Source organism: Fundulus heteroclitus, chromosome 21 (genome assembly GCF_011125445.2).
Source record: "Fundulus heteroclitus isolate FHET01 chromosome 21, MU-UCD_Fhet_4.1, whole genome shotgun sequence".
Lineage (NCBI taxonomy): Eukaryota > Metazoa > Chordata > Actinopteri > Cyprinodontiformes > Fundulidae > Fundulus > Fundulus heteroclitus.
The window spans coordinates 20,466,761-20,484,966 of record NC_046381.1 but is presented as its reverse complement, the minus strand read 5'-3'; the positions used below and the strand labels follow the sequence as shown (position 1 = coordinate 20,484,966).

General features: G+C 41.0%; 1 long non-coding RNA gene across 1 annotated transcript in view; it reads right to left on the bottom strand.

Annotated features, from left to right (window-relative positions):
• Positions 1-2,550: 2,550 nt before the first annotated feature.
• Positions 2,551-18,206, bottom strand: part of LOC118556890 — a 40,559-nt gene continuing 24,903 nt past the window's right edge. Inside the window, exons 2-3 of the long non-coding RNA XR_004927455.1 lie at positions 7,430-7,574; positions 2,551-3,633 (exon numbers count right to left, since the gene is read on the bottom strand). This is a non-coding gene — a long non-coding RNA (uncharacterized LOC118556890). The remainder of the gene's footprint in view (positions 3,634-7,429; positions 7,575-18,206) is intronic.

Genomic DNA, 18,206 nt, shown 5'->3' with positions numbered 1-18,206 from the left:
AAGACAACTGTCCACTGTGGCTCTACGCTCTTTCAGGAGGAGTGAATGCTGCTTGGAGAGACTCGATGCCATCTGCTGGGTGACCTTAGGAAACTTTTTAACCAATCTATCTTGATTGAATTTGAGTTTGTAAAATGCCTTGAGATGACATGTGTTGGCACTATATAAATAAAATTGAATTGAAATGAACTCTGGAAAAGCCATCCAAAAAAGTGTTTTTTTTATGAATTATTGGACTTACCGTGATCAGAAAAAAAATATTGTTTCTTCTTTTTAGCTCTCTAGTAGACTCCTGAAGGTTTTGAGACAAAACTGAGTGGTGTTTAGGGCTGCTTGTGATTTTATCTAGCTTGGCGAAACTAGTTCCTTCTGAAGCAAAGTAACCCTAGGACATGAGGCTACAGCCACCATTTGTTACAGGTGGTAAGATGTCATTCGGGTATAATCATATACTGTTGTTTTACCATGCTTTTTTATTTATTTTTTTGAAGCCAAAAGCTCAAGTTTTATTTCACCAAACCATCACATATTCACTGTTAAGTTTTGATAGATTGATGAACATATTCCTCTGACATTGTACAAATTTATAACTTTAAGATACCAGTAACTATGGACTGATAAATGATAGAGGTGAATTTATCGGGTGGATAACTATACAAGTATTCAGATTCGACTAAAACAAATTATTATAAGTAATCTTTGAGCCAGACTAAAATGTCTGGCTGTTATAAACAACTATGAATGGATAAATCAGCATATTCTTTTTAAACTCTATTTCATTTGATGAATCCATGACCTAACAATCTCCGTTTCCTCTGTTTTGGTATAATTTTGTTGTTATCAGAGTTAACTGCTGCACATCTCCTTCTGCCTAGCTAATCTCAAATCATCTCTCCATCAGCTTTAAAACCTAAAGTCACACACAGATGGGACTGTCACTGTGAGGGCCTCTGTGACTACGGAGACATTAGCTGTGTAACCGGTGGGAGATACATGTGCCTCATCGTTGTTACTGTCCCTGAGCTCAGCAGGATGTGACACAGGCCCAGCAGGAATAGGTGGTGATTAGAGCGAGTCTGGGTCATGGAAATGCCGTAGGACTGGGAAATGATCAGAGGTTCTCATTAGGAGCCACTTACACATGATGGTTGTTTTTCCCCATGTTGGTACACAAGCTTCAATATATATAAATATATTTTCCTATGGCAAATTCCTAGAGTTTGCAAGCCTATCTTTCTATAGAGCCTTGCCAGGACATATTCACAAATAATTTATTCGGCCTCTGCACTGGTCGTTAATATTTGCTGTGAAAATCAAATTCTGTTGCTGTTTGTGTTGCAGGCATGAATAAAAACATGAGGGTGATTTTTTTCCAAGGCGGAATAATGTGCCATTGGTGCTATAACCCCCCCACTCCCCTCCACACTAAAATGAGGCTGGTCAGATGGGGAGTGATGGGTTTCCATGATGGTATTACATGATCTCTACCTAGCTGCACACTTCCTTCATCTTCTTTGTCAAGCCACTCTCTTGTTGTAAACCACCGAGTAGTGAAAACATACCCAAGTAGCAACGCACTTGCTTTTTTAACACGTTAGCTTATATTTTTACAGTCACTACTTGCAGAACACAGTATACACATGAGTGCACAATACCGGGTTGGATGGAAACAAGATTAGACAAGATTTATTGCTAAATTCTAAAAGTCAAAATTTCCATATTTCTTATTTTTGTTTGGACAAATGTAGGTGGTCTGTCTGTCTGTCTGTCTGTCTGTCTGTCTGTCTGTCTGTCTGTCTGTCTGTCTGTCTGTCTGTCTGTCTGTCTGTCTATCTATTTATTACGAGTATACACAAACTATACGTCATCACATTTATGATATCGCAAACATTTAACAGGAAGGGATGAATTAACACAGAGATGGAAATAGTGCTGCTGTAGTTGCTCTTAGCTAGGTTATGTTATACAGCACATTTGTTTACTGTTGGTTCACTTTGTCTTATTATAACGTATTAAGAATAACAATCATTCTCAGGCTCAGAGTTAAGGAGTGTGGTGTGAAAACCTCAATGCTCTGGAAGATGCTTTGCTGTTTGTTTGTATATCCATTCTTTGGCAAAAAAAAATCCAAATAAGGATTAAAATTGTAAGCAAGTTCCAACACATAAAGTCAACATAAAAAAATAATTTCTCTGCTTAAGCACTGTGTAACGTTTAGCCACTAGGGGAGCTAGATCTGTAACCTCCAGGTTTAGCGCCCCTGAAGGCCACTGGCAACACTGCACTGTCGCAAAATGAAACACTCTGTGTTTTGGAATCTGATAGCAGACCACTTTGGTCCAGCAGACTGAGGAGTCATGGAGTTACTTGTGAAGCCACTCTTGATTAAATCCTACATCGGATAACCAAAAATATGTCTGGTAAGTATCATGTTTTGTTTTGTTGTTGTTGTGGCATCAACCTAGATTGGTCATGTGACCTAGAGTACTACTCTAGGTCACATGACCCATTCACTAACAGATCCAGCCCTCTCAGTTTACATAGGCAAGATTTTAAGAAGGGCAGCCCGCACGGAGCATCCATGCGCACCGAGTGCTGTATATTGACCTGAAAAATCATTTAATATATCTCTAATTAAGTTAACACTTGGGTCAAAACTTACAAATTTTAACAAACAAACGACTTGCTACATACCAATCTGGTATATTGCAAATCAGGTGGTCCCTCATCTGTTTAGCCATTTAAATGTTCCTATTGTTATGAACCATACATGTACTACTCAGTCCCCACCCCCTATTTATCCCTCTGATTGTCTGAACAATACTATTAATGTTTCCCCTGCTGCCGCCCATTGGCAAACTCAGGCATGTTCAGCTATTTTTGTCATATATTTTTTTTTTTTATTTTAAACCAATGCACTAACTCTTATTCAGGAAACCTTATGGCCAAAAATGCACAAATCACTAATAGCATGTGTAAAATAATAAAATGTATTTGAAAGTATTTATGTACGTATTTATAAAATGCCACACTTTTATTTTTTTAACATTTTAATCCTTCTCTTTTAACATCCTTTCTTGGATTCTGAACAGATCCGCATGATGCTGTGCATTCATCTAAAGCTTGATTCAAAATAACTTTCCCCCCAAAGACCTCGTGCCCCGGATGGTGGCTGTGTTAAGATATTAAATCTACCCCCAGTGATACGGTCAGCCATTAAAGGCAGATACTCATTACATATGGCTCAGTTTATGAATATTTCACACATTTGCTTTAATACACTCACGGATATTTATATAAAAGGAAAATATGTCTTGTAAATGCCCATTTCACTTCCCTCATCCAGAGAGAAAGAAAGAGAGGTGGAACATGAGTTCAACATCAGTGGAGACGGCGTGTACATGTGTGTTTTTTGTCTGTATGAGTAGCTTATGGGCTGCATGAGTGTTCAACATCTTCTCATGAAAAGGAAGCAGTAGCCTAGTAAGATGCATGTATTTGTGTACCGTGTCTGAACTTAGCAGTTTTACAGCATAACAATCCTTAGAATGAAAGAGGGGAAAAAAAGCAACACATTTACACAATAAAGATTTTCCAAAGATAATTTCATCCACTTCAGTTCATGCTTTATACCTGCAGAGAGAAAAAAAAAGAAAGAAAAAGCAACGGGCAAGAGGAGTAATAATGAATTCAACAACAAAAACTTTAGAGGCACATTAAGTTAAACGTTTCCGTCCAACAATGATTTCAATGTTTAAAGTCCAAAAACTGCAACAATCTCTAGACATAAATGCAGCTGCCGTGATGACATCTTACTCAGACACGATGACAGGGAAAAGTTTACACGAATGAAATGAACAAATTGTAGGTTAGACACAGCAGGAACGCAACATATGCAAACAGAAAATAAAAGTACCTGTTGCTGTTTAATTCCTTTGCCCCCATCCTCACTCGTCACTCCATCCAATTTACTATTTCTTTCTTTCTGTTTTGCGAGACATCTTCTCTCCCCCCCCACTCCGCTACAAAGCCCAAGTCATGTTCAGAGCTTTTCTACATAAGTGTTTCATGTCACTCCTTTTCTTCTAAAACACACTTGCCTATTCCGTATGTTCCTGGTCTTATATTTGGGTTTGAGAGTGGATAGGTAACATTAAAGAGCCATCACTTTTCTCTCTCTGTCATTCCCCTACTTCATACACCATTTGATCTGAAGCCAGATACGGCTTTTAGATGTAGGCGTGGACACACGCTCTCTCATACACACACACACACACACACACACACACACAGGCACACATGCGCTCAAACACATGTTTGATTGTGTCGATGCGAGCGTGCGCGCCACCTGACTGACAGATAAACAATTTTAGGGGATCGCACACTCTCAAGCCTGCAAAAAAAAAAAAAAAAAATCCTTTATTTTACAAGGCTTTTATTTTTTTATTTTTTTTGCCGTTCCTCTCTGCCAAACATCAAAAGCGGGTAGCATTTCTCTTCACATCACACACAAGCACATTACAATCCTATGCACTGTACGATAGCATTTTGAAGCACCCCTCCTCTCAACAACTTGTGGAATAAGTTGAAGGAATAGAGTATTCCAACAAAAGAAGACATAAATACACAACAAATACCTCCTACAGCCAATAAAATATGCATGGGAGAGTCCCAGCGCCCTTATTGTCAGAATTAATGAGACGATATGAAAAGACAGCAAGTGACTGTCTTCCACAGGTGTGTCTCTACATGACTTCTTAATACTCTGTTTCAGTTGCCTTCTGCTTCTGCTTTTCCTTTTTTTTTTGTGTGTGTTTGTGAGTCTTGAAATGGTGCTGCTCAATTTAGCAAAGTCAAATCCACAACTCGCATCATTAGTTGGGGCGCAGCGAAGAAAGGCAATAAAAGTCCGTAATTGCCGCAAAGCTATCAAAATGCACGCAGGAATTTTCTAAAACGAAAGCTTTTACGAGAGGAATTACTTGAAAAAAATTGAATAAAATAACGCGACTCTCATGAACTCTAAATATTCAAGAACAAACTGTTCCGGCTGTCAAAATTAATGCACTTAGATTTTAGAGGCACAGAGCCTCTGATATATTAGATCCCAATAACTCTTTCCCTGTACCCCCCGCCTTTGTTCACTCTCTCTCTGATCTGTAATTGAAAAAGCATTCCATTTTTATTTTTGCTTTGCTATCCAAAGGCTAAATCCAAAACACCAGCCAAGAGGTTAGCCTGGTCACCTGGCACCCACAGGCACTCTATCTCTCTTTCTCTCGCTCTCCTTCTTTTTCTTTATCGCACACACACACACACGCACGCACACACACACACACACACACACACACACACACACACATACCTGACTGCTGTGCTTCAATAAACTGTAAATTCCTCCTCTGCACCCACCATACCCAAGCTAACCCTTTAAAAGTCACCCGCCTCCACCTTGTAATGCATGAACACACTCACCCAGACATGTACATACATACTTACGCACAGTCGCACACACACACACACACACACACACACACACAAAACAATGTGGCTTAGTGGATGGTATCAAATTTAGTGGCCACGGGGATCTTGCTGGGGTCATAAATCTATATCCAACATGTGAGAAAATCTCTCCATGAATATCTGGAGACGCAGAGGGAGCGGGAGATGGAGAGACAGACAGCGGGATACGGGAGGAAACAGACACAAAGGAAAAGAAGCAGAAAGCAAAAGTGAGAGTCTTGTGGGGAGGGAGAGCCACAGACAAAACAGCATGACTAGGCCTCGGCGGCTCGAGCCAGGCAAATCCAGAAATATACAAACAAGATGGTGGGAAAACGGAGCGTGGGGGGGGAAAAAAAGGCAAGCGACGTTAAACCAGTAGAAGTCCAGGAGAGTGAGACATGGACAAGAGTCACAGATTGTGACAGCAGCAGATACTAGAGAAGGAAGGCTGAAAGACAGGGCTGGAGACAGCCAGAGAGAGGGAGCGATACATGACCCTCTTGCTCTAACAATGGCTCTTCATGTGGTGCCCGGCTTAGCAGGCGGGCTGTTGGAATCAGGAATGTGGAATGTGGGATTTTGGACCTGGAAGAGGTAGCTACTGTCTGTCTGTGTGTAATATTTAGGGCCGAGGCAGGGCGTCCCTGGCACACTATGAAACACGGATGATTTTTTTTTTTTTTTTTGCTTTCTGCTGCAAATACGCTGGTTGCTTGTATCAGTGCGAATGTCCACCTTTTGTATAAAAGTTTTTGGAAGTTAGAGCTGCATAGACTGGGTGCATACGGTGCTATCCTGGAATGATCTCCAGAATTTAATGTTCAACCAGATTAGGACTGCAGGGGGTTTTTCCATTCCAGAGCCAAATTGTTGAAGTGACCAGTGTTTCCACTGTCATGTGTGACAGGAGTGGACTGCAGCTAGGCCCGGCGTAGAGCGACCGGAGCCTGACCTTACTGGTGAACGTAGCGAGAGGCAGAATACATCCTGGTCATGAAAGATTTGTACAGGAAGGCAGCAGATCTTGGTCAAAAAGTACAGAACAAGACCTGATATGCTGCAAAGTGGACTAAATCCTTAACTTGAGGTGAAATAAATGTTATAGTTAAACCACGCTTGCATGACCAGATTCAAATCTCCCATTCAAAAATGGAAATTAGGTTAAATTTCAAGCAAAACGTTCAAGGAAGAGCAAATTTCTCAGAGTGCTGTAAATGAATTTTTTTGTGTTTTTTTGTTTTTGCATTTATTGTTAAATACCATGATCTGAGCCATAACTCAAGCGTATCAATCTACAATACTGGCCTTGTACCGTACTTGTGTTAGTGTAGAAATAAAAAATGCCAAAATGCCTTTTTTTCTTTCCACAACTGTGGACCGGCAAATGCAGAGTTTCCACAAATGCAGTATCATTATGAAAACTAATTAGCATAATATTTGAAAGAGTCAAAAAAAGTTCAGAGGACAAGAATGCAATGAGTGAAACTGAATTATTTCCCAACATACTTATTTCTTCTTTTTTTTTTAGCGAAACAGATCACATTGATAAGGTGCTGTGAATGGCAGCTCTGCAAGCAGAACACAATCATGTTTCCATCCACACGCAATGAAAACCCAGCCAAATGAGAAGATAAATAAAACAACAAAATTTACCATGGGACTTTTTTTTTTTTTTTTTTTTTAAAGGCATTGCTATTTTTAGTACTGTATATTTCAACCCCCCCCCTGCGCTTTGTATATGCAGACATGTACAAAACGTCTCGAATAAAAGCGTTAAATAAACTTCCTAATTGCACAAATCCTGATCTTGTCAGTTAAAAGCTCCAAAAGATTGCCTTTTGAAGGGGTCATGTTCAACACACACATGCTTCACATAGTCCCTCTTTCTCTCTTAAAAAAAAAAAAAAACGAAGCTAACACTCACACACGCATACGCACGGCTGCCGCTAACACAGGAGACAGTTGTTGTCGGCCGCCCCGATGACTGTCATGGCTGTCAGGCCAAATCCCACGAATTACGGCTGTTCCAGATGTAAGAGATTTCTAAGCTGCCTCCAACGGCCTGCGGCCTGTAGTGAGAAAAAAACAACAGAGGGGTGGGGGGGGGGGGGTTGAGAAAGAGGGAGAGAAATTTGGATTCGTGCAGTGCCCATTTGAAAATTCTTCTTCCTTTCTCTATTCCCCCTTTATAGATCTTAACGCCACCGGGAAAAGAAAGCTGTTATTACGGTAAATTTGCTTCGCGCAGGCATTTATTGCACGCGTTTGAAAGCAGTAATGGATGTGCGCTTTACATTTTCAAGAAGGAGAGACCGTTATGCGTTTATATTTAAAATACTGGGAAATATATGCTTTTTGTTAAAAATAAAAATCTTTTTTTCTGTCTTAGACATAGCGTTCATGGTAAAGAAAATTACTATTTTCCTTTTTTGTCCGAATCGCATTGAAGTACCGGTTTGATCATATTTTTAACATCGCATAACAGATACTTAGCACCCTTTGCTACCAGTTGCTTCAGGATCGTTCAGACGCTGGCGGCTGAGTTTGGCGCAGCGCATTCGTTTAGTCGCCCCACATGCGTGTCAACACTTAAAATTCAGCCGCCATCATTCTCTTAGTTCTTTTTTTGGTCCGCTCTCACTTTTTCTCTCATTAGTACTTTGTAACGAGACAGTTTATTTGAAATTATGAAAGCATTACACTCTCTGATGTAGCAGTTTAAAAATCAATAGCCGAAACCCTAGCCGCCTCACTTAAGCCCTCTCCTATGGCAAAGGGGATGTCTCTTTCTCCCTCTCTCTTAAATGGTAATTTCATTTGCAGTCACTAAGACCTCACCGATAATTACCAATGCCCTGAGAGAGAAAGGCAAGTGAAAGAGAGAGGGGAAGGATGGGAGACAGGAGAGAGGGGGGGGGAAAAAAGGAGAGATGGATTAAGAAAGCAGAGTGAATGCCAGTCATTAGAAAAGCTTTCCTCCTTCGCTGCTTTGATCAGAGTTAAGAGTGCATTGCGTTCACTCTATTGCTCCCTGACACTAACCTGTGCAAAAGAAGGAAAAAAAAAAAAAAAAAAAGATGGGGCACGGGAGGAGAAGGAGGAGCGGGGTGATGGTGGTGAATGAGGAAGAGCCAAAGAAGGGAGAAAAAAACACACACACACATCCCTGAAGTCTTAAAAAGCAGCTCCTAATTTTCAACACCGAGTCGCCCCGTTCTTGGGTTACGCCAGGGCCGTCCATTTTAAGAGAGGGTCGCCGTCCATTTTTTCTTTTCTTTCCTTCCCTTCTTCATCTTTCAAATGAACTAATCAGAGAGGGGAATATGAAGTGTTCTGCTGGATCCATTTCTCTGCAAGCATATGGCAATGATTGATGGGAACAACTTTGACATTCGCAGGTCATCCTCCCTGCACACATCTGGGAGCACTGCAGTAATTCTCCTAATTTTTTGACCTGGTCTTCCTCTGTCTCCTTTTCCCCTATCCCCAACAAACTTCATGTTCACTCCGATATTAAAAAAAGCCGGACTTCTCTCAGTTTGTGTGTGTGTCTCTCTCTCTCTCTCTCTCGCTCTCTCTCTCTCTCTCTCGGCTAACACAGACAGTCATTTTAGCTAAAATAAAAGCACCGTAGTGGTTTCCAGATGTTTATAAGGACTGCCGGGGCAATCCCCGCTTCTTTTCCCTCCTTTTTTTTTTTTTTTTCTGAATTCATGTTTTTGTTTTTGTGTTACGTCTCTAAAAGACTATGTATGTGATAGAGCCTTGGTAAATGGTGTAATAATATGTGTAATGGCTCGTGGAAATTTCATTATCACAAACACCGCGCACACAAAAAAAAAACACGCAACAAATATAAATTGCCTAAGTTTTTTTTGCCTTTAGATGAAATTTAAAGGCATCCTCTTCTGCAGAAGAACAAAAAAAAAAAAAAAAAGCACATAACCTCAAATTCCTTTTGTGTCCAATTCAAACGAAAACAGATACGGCTATTTTTGTCTTCCCCTTTATTCGCCCTGGATTAAAATTAAAAGGAGAATTATCAGTGAAAGAAATGGTACGTTTGAGCCAGCTTCTTGATTAACTACGAAAGCGCTCCGGAAACACACAGCTATCTCAAATCCCCCCCCCCGACAGCAACTGGACCTTGTTAGTTGTAGCATGGAAATCATCCCTGACTACTGGTTTACAATAACACTGAGGAACTTCAACCATTAAATGCTTTTGGGAAATCCAGCCGTCCTCCTGCTGCCATGTGATGATCCCACCTCTGAAATATTCAGCACCATTAACATTCCATTGGGTATCATCCCTTTCAGACACAATTCGCTTTGCTCCTCGGACCTGTGGGCCAAGGCGAGGAGAGGCCTGGAGCAGATGTTATCTGTCCTCATTCCTCACAAAGACCTCTCCTGCTCCAATGAGACACTGTAAATATTACAGCTTGGTATAAAGAAGACGGTACAATCACAGGTGATACAATAACTTTGTGAAAAAAAGTAAATCAATCATTAGGATTTCATTCATTTATTTCCTGTAAATATTCTTAATAATTTTAGGGTATATTGTATCTTTGTCTAATGAAACTCTGGGAAGGCTACAAATGATGATTTACATTGATTTATGAGCAACAAATAAGGATTCAATGTGGATCGATTCACCTCTCAACCAATAGCAAACCTAGTTAGTGTTTAGAATTTAACACAATCGAATTAAATTCAGTTTGATGCAATGAATAGAATCTGATACAATCCCTTAGGATTAAAGGATGGAATGATGCTTTGCAACTCAATGAGACAATGTTTTTACTTCCTATAAACGTCTTGTATTGTTAATCCAATTACAAAATGATATATGTTTTGCAACATATATCATTTTAGCTTTTTCAGTAACTTGAACAGTGATCTGAAAATGTAATTAAAGGACAAGATAAGGCCTCTTTGTAGCTGCTCATAAACCAGAAAATGCAAGCTTTGCTGACATCCACTGGATGCAGACCTGGTTCGTTAGACACCATATCTCAGCTGTTGTGACAAAAAGAGATCTAAAATAAAAATAAACGCTAGAAACATCGGTGTAAATCAAACTAATGCACGCAGAATGATACTCAAGTCTGCACTGTAACCCACATCTAGGATGTTTTCTGAGTCACGTGATCCGGGTGAAATAAACTGTGCAGGGCTCATGAGGTTTGAAACACTTTGTGTTTATTTTTGAAACACTCGCTGCTGTTCTCATTCCCAAACAGCAGTCCTCACTACTGAAACAAAACATTCCAGTTGGAATGCAAGCAGCAGAAGAAGAGTCCAAAAATTTTACATTATTTCCCAAACATTGGGTGTGCTTGAATTCAGAGGCTGCATCCTTCGTAGGACCTGGTCTACGTGAGCTGGGTCCTTTGACGGCCGCGAGAAAGAGAAGATCGGAAAAGATCGGTTTGTGAATTAGGACCGTCTAGGTTTCAGTAGCTGTCCCCGCCCTTACTACTGTTGCCTAGTAAACGGCTACTAATATCTATTGGTTTTTTCTTTGATTTGTAATGTTACCAATGATCTAATGTCCATAGACCAATAACAGTACAGTTAACATTTTGAGTGGAACAACAATTCCTTTTTATTGTATAATTATATTAGGAATAAGGTGTACATTTATTAATTTATTGAAAAACAACACAATTACTAGGGAAAAGTAGATACTGGCAGATACAAAAAAAAGCGTAATAGAAGGTCAAGAAGTGCGCCTGCTTTGATGGCTGTGCATAGTGGGATGAAATGCTAAAATGTTGCTAGTACGATTTACACTGGCCAGTGGGGTGGCAAGGATATGGCCAGGGGTGTCCTGGCCAACCCCTGGTGGCGCCATTGTGTGAAGCCAAACTAATGAAGCCCAAAAGTTTAATCTCGCAGTTTCCACTATAAAAAACTGTAGATGCTTCCCCCTAATATATTCATCATGACTCAGACTTGTTTGTTTAAATGTTGTTGTTTTATCATCTTAATTTTATTATCGTTCATTAATCAGCCAAATGTTAAAAAAAAATTTTTCCTGATAGATAAATATACCACTAAATAAAATGTATTCATAAATGTTATTTATTTAATTTGTTTGCAAAACTTTTAACAACTTAAACACTAACCCTGTAAATTTCTGAGCAAAGTTTAAATCAGGTTGTTTGTGGAGAATAACGATAATGAGGAATTAAACAAACATTGACATTAGACATCGAGCTGAATTATTTCTGCTTTAAACTCATTGCAGAAAGCCTGGGGGAGTTTGATAGCAACATGCCTGGAGAAAGGCGTTTTGTCTGGGCACAGTGAGCCTTGGCCACCCGGTGAGCTGACGAGGACACCCAGCGGCAGCTGACATGTCTGAGTACTTTTAAAATTAAGCTATATGTCAATGCACCGAGCAGATATTTTGGGTGTGCATAGCTAAGTTCTCACCTAAAACCTTTTTGAAGGTTGCTTTTATGCAACCCAAAGTGTAATACGTCCAATCTTATTCACAGCATTTCACTTCTATCCACCATTGCTATTTCCATTTGAATCTGCAATGAATCATGGGGGTGAACCACAAAGTATACACCGGACCCATCCTGAAAATCAGGGAAAAGGACACATTTGTTGGCCGCATTGGACGAAGCCATTGATGGTATCATTAAGTGGGACAGCACTGCTGTGACGTAATCGGCCTACAAATGCGGCCTTCGAAGGATGCAACCCCTGAATTGAGGCACGCGCGCTGAGACCCCTCTTGTGTCTCTTTTTTTTCAAAAGTGGCCCCTCCACTGTCTGAAAGCACACACAGTTGACCCAGTGTTTGCACCTCCGATCCTTCCAGTCGCAGTCAGAGCAAGACATGTTCCTCTCTCTGCAAACAGAGCAAGACTAGTTCTCACTCTTTGCTCCCCATGCCATTGGCAGATTTTTCTCTAATCTCTTTTTAGTGAATATATAGCCAATTCAATCCCATTATGTCGACAGTTTCAAAGTCAACTACATACATTTGAATTCAATCTGAATTTTACTGAACAGTGCAGCTAGGGTTTAATATATTACTCATCCTGGTAAACATTTCTAAGAAAACTCACCAGATTGCATCAAGTCCCTGACCTGATGCTACTTCAGTGTATCCACATAACATTCTTTACTCATGGTGCCATCTGTTTTGTGAAGCTCACCAAACCATAACCCTGCACTGAAGCGTCCATATATAACACTTGTACCACCACCAACTTCCCATTTGCAATGTTGTAGGATTCCCCTTTTTTTCCTCCGAGTTTGATCATTCAAAATTGAAAAAAGGGTAAATTTTTTCTTCATGTAGCATTTAATAAATAGCAATAACTTTGCTACTCCAAAGTGACCTAAAACAGGAAAAGTTTAGTCTGATTTAAACGGGGGGGAAAAAATCCCCTTTTTTCTAGCCTTTTAAATACATTTTGTTGTGTACTTTGATTTTCTAGGAATGTACAAAAGCTGAGTGTAGTCTGTACAGGTAATGCGTTGATATATTTATATTCTGTTTGGGTCATAATTCTCAATCCGTTCAGTTTTCTGTTTCCATTTATTGAATAATTATGCAGCTGAACTGCTAAATAAGGAAATGGACTTCTGGCTAACCGATCTGCCATTTTTATTTTACGTTGCGATTTTGTAGACCAGTCTGAAGGACGCCAAAGCTATAAGTAGCTAAGGGAAAATATTGGGGTTGTTAGGTGTATTTACGCACACAATTCATTATGCTGTCCCCCCAGCAAACTACAAAACTTGACAAACAGGCTGGAGTGGAACGCACTGTGACCTGGAGGAGGTGAAGTGCCTGCTTTACATTTAAAGAGACAGCACCAAAACAAGTTGCTCTAAGACGTACCTCAGAACAAGGGCAAAAGAGGGCCTGTGGGACAACAGTAACGAGGAATTCTAACCAAAGCGTTGGAGTTACACTTTATAATGACCACAACTGAATGATTTAATTGTGAAAAGTTAGGATTTAAAAGCCTAATATGTCCCCTTTAATGACAGACTTTTTTTTAAACAGTGTGTGTCAATATCAAGCTGTAGCATCTATTACTCTGCAACTTCTTGAGACTTTGAGGACAGGCAGTGGCCAATTTGTTTACTTATGACCAACACTGAATAGGACTTTAATTGCAAACATATTTTTAATCTTTTTACCTTAACAGATCAGATTTAGCTTTTAACCACAAAAGGTGGTTGGTAGTTATTGCTAATAAATTATATAACTGTGTGGGGAAATTGTTTTGCCGGTCACAGTGCGTTCTCTCTCAAACATAGAACCGTTTTTTTCCTCATCAAGCCTCTCCGCTGAACTCCCCGGAATTAGCTAGGTGTGTGTGCCTTCGTTAATCATGTGTGATCATGTGAGAGACACACTACACTTTGAGCTCAATTAGCCAGGCATTTAGGCATCTTAATTGGTGACATTAGATCTCAGGCTCTGGCTGATGAACCACTTAGCGGCAGACTTATGGATTAGCAGCCCGTAAAGCTCTCTGTTCTCAGATGTAACTAACAGGTCAGGAATTAGTGTTCTTAACTCTGACTTACAAATGAAGACAGCCGTATTGACTCGCACAGAAAACTCTTTTCACATCCACTTTGCGGCATCCAAATGCGCTCCGCTGTTGAAGTTTATCCCGTCTTCTCTTCTTACCATCTCCTGTCATGCATTTTCTCTTCTTATCAGCTGAGATGGGCTCCGGTTTGAATTTTTGCTTTGCTTTTCTGGGGAAAAAAAATAAATAAAATTTACGTGCAGTGTCTCACAATTTGGCATTTTTGTTGTCACGGCGCTGACGCCGTCCTCGTCATCTGTGCAACATGCGCCGCTGCTCATGGGAGACTCATAAATGTCGCGCGCTGACGGAAGCGCTCCGGAGAGCAGGAAGTCCTTGCCAAAAAGAAGATAGATAGAGCGCCACTGGTGTTGAGGATGCCACGCTGCGTTAAATCATTTTTTTGTGCCATGCATAGCCTACAAATACAATGACAGCACTTGTGTTTTCGCAGGCAGCTGTTCTTGCTGTTATCGCAAACACAAATACACAGATATCGCAGATGTTTTGAGTAAACTGTTTCCCTCCTTTTACTCCTTTGCTCATGGCCTGTCCCTTTAAATGAGCCAAACCACCGTCCAGCGAGCTGCCTCAACATCCCGGCTTCTATAGGTGTGTCATTTTTACTTTATTTTTTGCCACACGTTCCCCTCCCGAGGTCATTGTCATGCACTTGGGCCTTCTGAGCAGGGAGGCTTTACGCAGGAGAGACAGCGCTTGTCCGTTAGATTAGCATGTCCCAAACATCACATGCCTGGCCCGCACACGTCACTACTTGTCTGGAGGTGAATGTCGAGGTTCATTAGAAAATGCCCAGATCCAAGAAATTTTGTCAAAAGGTAGACAAAAGCGTCCGTGATGCATGAAGTGTGGTTTCCAAGGAGATAGGGGGGGCACCGAATTGATTTGATTATGAGTGAACACTAGGATGAAAAAAGGGGTCTTTTGTCAAAATAAACAAAAAGACAAAACACAGAAAAGAACACGTGGTATTTCCATTTTTAAATGCAATATATTTAGGCTACACTTTTTTTTTTCCATCGTTATTTCTAATCAACAAAGCAAACCCCGGCCAAGGCGAGGGCCGGTCGGCCTTTCGAATGCCCCTGAGATTCCCAGATATCGTGGGACCTTCTCTCAGATTTATTGTGGGAATCAGAATTTATGATGAGTAAATTGGGCTTCTTCATCTGTGTGCCGGGGGGGTTTGCAACATGCGGCCGAGATGGCTTGACTTATTGATTACAGGGAGTAGTATGCCCCATTTCAAAGAGATGGAGAGGCCCCGCCACGCAACTTCTGAGAATTAATTTGCCTGGCATGGGCCTTCATGAGAAACACATGTCCGTACACACACAAACGCAAGCGCAGACGTAAACAAGCGCACAGCACCCAAAGCCTGCAGGTAAAAGAATCCCCCCCCCCCCCAAAAAAAAAAAAAAAAAACCTACGCATGAATTCAGTCCTCTTTACCAACACACAAACATAAATAGAAGCAGTTTTCACAATGCTTCAGGTTTTGTTGGTAGCGAGGATCGTGCAGACAGCATACACACAGTCGCAAGTATCTCAAACAGGTCTCCTGCTATCTTGCGAAAAGTTTGAACAAAATAAACAAAAAAAAAAGTCCAAAGTGCTATTTATTTCAAATTATAAATACTTGTAACTGGATCCCAGCAGCAGTTCCCTGCCATTAATCTCGCCTTTAGAAGTTTTATTAAACAACAGAAATCAAATGAAAGAGAAGAAGATTCCACTCCCTTCTTACCGCGTAAAGAACCCCTTGTGAGGAGTAGTGTCTGTAGTAACCGTTCGGCAAGAAAATCTAACGCAGTTTCAGCCAAAGTGCTTCTCCAGACCGCCACAGTCACAGCTGAACTATCAGCGGTTCATCCCTGGCATTGTCCACTTTATCACCCTCTGCCCTCAGACACCAGCTCCTATTTCACCAGCAGCACCCGTGCTAATTTATCATCGCCGTCTTGACAGACAACACATCTGTGTGTGAACGGATTAAGTGAGGAAAAGTGTAAGAGGGACAACGGGGGCAGCGACGGGGAAGAGGAGGAGGAAATATGGTAGCTCGGAGGATTCCAGCCCCTAAAAACGGGGCTTTTAAAGGGTCATATTTTGTTTGAAGGGCCCCCTCCTACCCTTCACTCGACCTCTTCCTATTCCTCCTGCCTCCACGCTCATAACACAATGTCGGCTAACCCCCTCGGCAACTGGACAGCTCATTGTCTTGGGCTATCTTATATTACAGCCCATATACTGCAAGTGGGATATAGAACAGAATTAAAGAGCTTAAGGAGTGAGCTGAGAACGTAGACCTCCAGAGGTTTATATGGCCATATAAAACTGTACCTTCAGAGGCTGTGAAAGGGCACCACGGCCAGTTTTTTGTTTTTGTTTTTGTTTTTGTTGACTCTACTGCCTTAAACATTCTTTATATATATATATATATATATATATATATATATATATATATATATATATATATATATATATATATATATATATATATTGACTGAATGACGCCGCTGCGTTTGTCAGCATGGCAAAGGAGTGCAGATATTCTGGCGTGAAGATTGATGGGCACGAGAGGCTAAAACACACACGGACAACAGATGGGGAGACACGCGCTACAACTCTCGTGTTTACATGTCCCGGGTTCGCATCCGCGCCGTACTCTTGTTGCGGGCACACGTGCACGAACGCACGAGGCGGCAGGTGCGCACATACATGCGTTCTCATGTGTGTGTTCAAGCAAGCATATCTGTTTACTTTTAGCCCCCCCCAAAAAAAAAAAACATTCACATTTGAATGCAGGAGACAGGACACATCTCCCTGCTCTGTGAGCCGCTAGACAGCTCAGTCAGAATATTTTAGCACACACACACACAAATTTGCCCTCCATGCATGCACACACACACACTTCCCTGGGGTACCCCGTTTGCAGTGCCTGGGGAGTGCAAAATGGAACTTTTTAAAAGCCAAAAACACTTCTCCTGAACAAACTAGTCCTGCTTAATAATACCACGCTCATGTTGCTCTTCTCTCTCACGACAGGCTGTCATTATCTACAAGAGCTCGGTGTTTCGACTGCGTTTTTTGAGAAAAGGTCTTGGCTGTTGTTTTAGCATCTTAAAGCCTTGCTACAAGACAGACAGCAAATAGACTCTAAACTATTTGGAATATGTGCATCAGCAAATTCATTTTGCTCTGAAAAAATGTAAGAGGGGAGAAGTTAGGGAACGGCGGGTTTAGTGTAAAATCGGAGAGGCTAGCAAACCCCTGAGACGTTTGAGGTACTGAATTGCTGTATGTGCAACGTATTTATGTTCATTATTTTGGGGAATCAAGAAAAATCCATTTTAAGATTCTTTTTTGTTAGTTTTTCATACAATGTGTCAGTGGGTTGTTGTTGTTTTTTTTTTTTTTAGGGGAACAAAATTAAGTTTTGAGCTCACACACAGAAAAAAAAAAACAAATACGTAGAACCCAGATCCACAGCCACTGTTTATACAGGCACAAACACAGCTTCTGCTCTTATGAAGATAAATATGGCAAGGTGTAGATTTTCACCCACACCTACTGAACGGGACACATGCATTCATCTTTGCTGTAGGTTGGCGCTTTCGAATGTGTGTGCGTACTTTTGCGGTGCTGGGGCCATATTGGGGGATACAGCAGCGAGGGTGTGCGCACCTCACTGCCTTTTCAATGTATGGAAATGTATGTGCATTTTTAAAGGGAGGGGGGGAGCAAAATTTATTTCTCTCTACCCTCATGCACCCTTCGCCCCTAACACCCCCCCCCCCACCTCATTCCCAAAGCTGATAGACCTATGGATGCATGATAGATGGGGGGGAGAGAGAGAGAGAGAGAGAGAGGGAGAGAGAGAAATGAAGGGGGTCTCTGCATGGATGCATACATGCATGCATAGATGTATATAACACCCCCATTCCCCCTTTTTCCTCTCAAGCGCACACAATAAAGTCTCTAACATGCACCTATGCATACAAAAGCCCACCTCTGAATGCAGGACTCATGTGCATACCAAACGTAATCCATAGTTTTACATAATAGGTAGGAGGGGGAAGAAAAAAAAGGGGGGGAG